Source organism: Trachymyrmex septentrionalis, unplaced genomic scaffold, assembly GCF_001594115.1.
Source record: "Trachymyrmex septentrionalis isolate Tsep2-gDNA-1 unplaced genomic scaffold, Tsep1.0 scaffold37, whole genome shotgun sequence".
Taxonomy (NCBI): domain Eukaryota; kingdom Metazoa; phylum Arthropoda; class Insecta; order Hymenoptera; family Formicidae; genus Trachymyrmex; species Trachymyrmex septentrionalis.
The window spans coordinates 9,820,558-9,825,035 of NW_017305536.1; the positions used below are offsets into that span (position 1 = coordinate 9,820,558).

The window sequence follows — 4,478 nt, forward strand, 5'->3', positions numbered from 1 at the left end:
TGTATTATAAAATATGTAATATAAAATTGGTATTGGTCTAGTGTTCAATCATCATCGATAGATTTGCATTAGAAATAATCGTATTCGGAAAAAAATCCACATTTAGCTGAATTTTACGATGTAGAGAAATCTAGTAATTTGCTTTGATTCTGGAAACCGAAACTCGTTTTCGTGGCGAACGTGTTTTCGATAACGCATCGCCGTGGCAGCAGCCAAAACCGATGGATGCCCGGTGCAGTAGGAGTCGTAAAAGCAACAGTACGAATCCGGATTTCGTTTTATTGACAACGCGCTAAATACCAGATTCCATATTTATGACTGGTCGGTCATCTTCTCCTCCGTGTTGTATTCTAACACGTCGCTCTAACTCGTGCGTTTATCCCGTGAAAGGAGATGAACGCTGGCCGGAGCCTCAAAACAGGCTGTTGCCTCGTCTCCTTCTCGCTCTTTCCTCTCGTCTCTCTCCTCATCTCAACCATAAATTTGTTTCGTTTATACGACCGTTTTAAAATCATTCCTCAGTCAGGTGTACACCTTGTTAAGGTCTAAACTCGTGGCCATTTAATCGCTTGAAACTTGTGGCTATACTATATGTAGTTAGTGCCTCTAAACTCCCACCTACAGCACATTTTTTTTCCCTCTACCCTTTTGCGTCGTAAATCCATTACGAAAAATATTTATAACCTGAATACAATCGACCGAATGGAAGTAATCTTTTTCAAAGTCAAAATTATTCCAGTACATACAACTTTTTTTACTCAACGTTAAGTGGGCGTAGGTTACTTCTGAGATGGTGTTGACGAATTATGACGAAATTATCATGACGCAGTTTTCCGTCGATTCGAATGTTTCGACAATTTGTTCAGTTTTCTTTTCGAGAATGTTTTTAAGGACAACGATATAACTTCTACGGCAGGTAGCAGCTCAGTTACCTTGAAAATTCATCTCAGATATGTCTCGATTAGTTCGGTTGGACGGTTACGATGCTGGCATGATATTCCATTACGAAGGAAATGTAAATATAATTGTAGTGTGCTGACATAACGGTAAGATAATCCGCCGAGCGGAGGCGCTGCCACTGCAATAAATCGTAATTTATGATCCCTATATACGCCCGCCGGTATCGCCGAGAAATTCAAGACTACACAGACGGAGACTAGACTCTCTTCTCTCTCTCTCTCTCTCTCTCTCTCGTCCTCGTTTCTATCCATTCTTATTCCGCTCTGTGGAACGACTAAGAAGACAGAGACTCTTGATCTGGGTCCAGCCGATGGGCATACTTACAATGTGCTGCCTTACCTCCATAATCTATCGCTGTCTCCCTCCAGTCCGCCGACTTGGATCTGCTAGTTTCTCCGTCTTTATCGCCCCCGTCCGCGTCGTTTATGTCTTGTTCTCTTACAGCCTTCTCTCGAGCTCTCTTGAGCACCAATAAATTAATTGCAGAGATTTACATATCTCGCCCGTAAACCAGTCAGCGAGACTAATGCCTGGCCTCTAATTACATAATTATATGGCATTATGTTACGACGGTCAATTAATACGTACCTACAATGATTTGAAAACGCGATTTGCGATAATAAGTTACGTTTCTTCACGATCCCATGCGATTCCACGCGAAATGTCACGCTTCGAATCACGGAATACCATTACACATACGCCGATGCATACGCCGCTTCGATAAGCGATCGTAATTTACCGTCCGTGAGGACGTGACAGTGAACGCGCGTCGGTTATTACGGCGGTATTTACGGGGCGCGAATATCCTACGATTCCCAATTCCAATCGCTCTTACTGCACTTGCGCGAAACGTTCCGTACGGGGTATCGGTGATTGTTGTACGCCTCTTCCACGGAGACGAAATTTACATTTCACACCGTAATGACGGCTGTAACAATACGGGGAATGCGTCAGAGCGCAAACCGATATTGCCTAATGCCGCTACTCGGGCTTCGAGATTTCACTTTTCCTCCTTCGCGTAGATTTCTTCGCAGATCGCTCTTTCGAGGGGTCCCCCTCTCGATGACTATTACTTCCTCTCAAGGGCGCATTCTCGTAGTTCCGAAGAGACATTTTTCCTCAACGGGAAGGAAACGTACGGTATAAACGAGCGGGGGTGGAATATGAGATGCGGGCAACTGATTTATTTAAGGGGCAGGCCAGACATCCGGTTTGTCGAATTACACTTTAAGAGTTGCCCATAGTAGACGGACTGGCAGATACAAACAGAGAGAGAGAGAGAGAGAGAGAGAGATGGACGACGGGATGGACGTGCGAGTGAGAGGCAACGACGTGGAACGAGAGCGCGTAGCGCTCGTCGACCCGCGTTAACCGTTTATCATTGCATCGACACGAGTCACGCGGTGGACCCTACTGGCCACTTAAAAAACGGCGATTCAGCCTTTAGTAGGAAGTGACGTCAGCTTTGAAGGTATAGGTGCCGTGAGCTATATCTCACCAAACGCGACGTAAACAGCTTCACTGTACTATAGTGCTTTCATCGTACGACCGAAGTTTCTCGACCGGATGATGATAATTTGACGAGAATATTCATTCCGCAAAATCCTCAATAATCGTCGTTAATTGCGTTGCCGTCCCACAATCTTAATACATAAAATTAACGACGTCCAATAATATCTGAGAAATTGCTTAAGAATTCCAGCGGTTACCGCACGAATTTTAATTCGACACAATCTTTCTTGAGGTTAGTCTCATTGAAATGATATCGCTCGACTTATTGTAAGCACGAATTGAAGATCATCCGCTTTGACAACCATAATCTTTCGTTTTGCGTTAGGTGCTAGTAGGAAGCGGTCCGACGACGACCAATGCATTATTAATGTCCCCTTACTCGTTGCCACTCTCGTATTTACTTGCTCATGCAATCTATCGGCATCCCTGAGTAAATAGTCATTCAAGGATCGTGAGTAATTAATCAAATCGAAGAGTGACTTTTCATTTCGTACACACTGTGCGCTTGCTTGAGATTTTCTGATAAGAAAATCTTTATTTAAAATTATCTCATGTGAGAACCTCTTTCTGAGTTATTGTTGTATAAAAATATACATTATATTTGTCTCCCCAGTCATTTATCTCGTCCAAAAATTTGAGCTACCGCTTTCTAAAATAAACACATTTGAAGAGCAAAAAGTGTTCCATATTTTTCTATTTTCCCGAGGCTCTATTTTCTGGAGAGGGGCACATATCTTTATTTTATAAAATGTTGAAAATTATTATTTTTTTTTTTTTTTAAGTCAAAGTCACTTTTATTCTCACCTACGAGAACTCTCGTAATATTCGGTATATTGTATAAATGCTTTTACGGCTTATTTATCGCTCGTTATATTTTACAAAAAAAAAAATTTCTTTTTTAAACTGCTCACGCTGGCTTCTGTAAACCAATAAATTCACGTGACGCGTCTCTGCTCTAACGGATCCTCTAGAGATGACCGCGTAACGATTTCAGACGAGATACCCCGGAGCAGGCGATCGAGGGAGGGAGCGAGTTGGTATATTATCGCGAAGATGACGCTTATGACAGCATGTGGGAGTACCTGTCACTCATTGTTGCCTGGCCAGACTTGATATACCCAGACATTTCGCTTCGTGATATCGAGAGATTCGCCTGCTTCAAATTCTTGCCCTTCAACCTCGCGGCGGGACGAGATCAATAAACTGTCAAATGTCGTGTTTTTTTTTTTAGACGTATGTTTTACAAAAAGTACAAGTTTTATAGAAAGTTACTTTTAAAGTGATCGCTATTAAGATATATTATTTGGAGCGGAAAAATTCACATGCTCGAAATCTGCTTGAAAAAAAAACAAAGTCAGTGACCCTTTCGGGGGATCCGTTCATCATGTACGATCGTTATGAAGAATCATTCAATGAATGCTCCCATCCCGCCGCGCCGTGGCTGTAACAACACTAATAACACTTCGGAATACGTTAGCGAGAATCAACGAATTGGCCTTAGATTGATCTACGATTTGTTATTTGTATACTGCCGAGTAATTTGTGCCAAGCGAGAAAGTTGGTTGAACTCGTCGATGTCTTTACCCCCCCCCCCCCCCTTTGTTATCCTATGAAAATTTTATTCGTGCACATTCGTAAACAATTTTGAATAATTTCTTATTCGTTTCGTTCATCGGTTTCATTCATACGTTATAACTGCAGTCACGTATTTTTACGTACAGCGCTTTGTGCACTGCCGTCGAACTGATTCGTAAAACAAACTTACGTTCCGCGCCGCGAAAGTAATTCCGCGCGTGTCCCGACGCAGATCCGTAGACGTCTCGTTTCTTTCCTCCTACGGCGGGAGATTCTCTACGAGCGTCATTATCACACGGCTACACCTACGGAATAAACGATTGAATATTTACGGCAGACATTCGTCGCGCACGCGGCTTCTCCCAGTAAATCCGTTGATTCGTAAGTCGTGCGCGTCTTGTCGGGCTCCCCCCCCCCCCCCCCTCCCCCAT

At 43.1% G+C, this 4,478-nt stretch overlaps 1 protein-coding gene across 4 annotated transcripts in view; it reads left to right on the forward strand.

Moving 5' to 3' along the window:
• LOC108750706 (homeobox protein homothorax) overlaps positions 1 to 4,478 on the forward strand; it is a 386,843-nt gene that overhangs the window by 105,869 nt on the left and 276,496 nt on the right. The gene's annotated exons all lie outside the window — the stretch shown is intronic.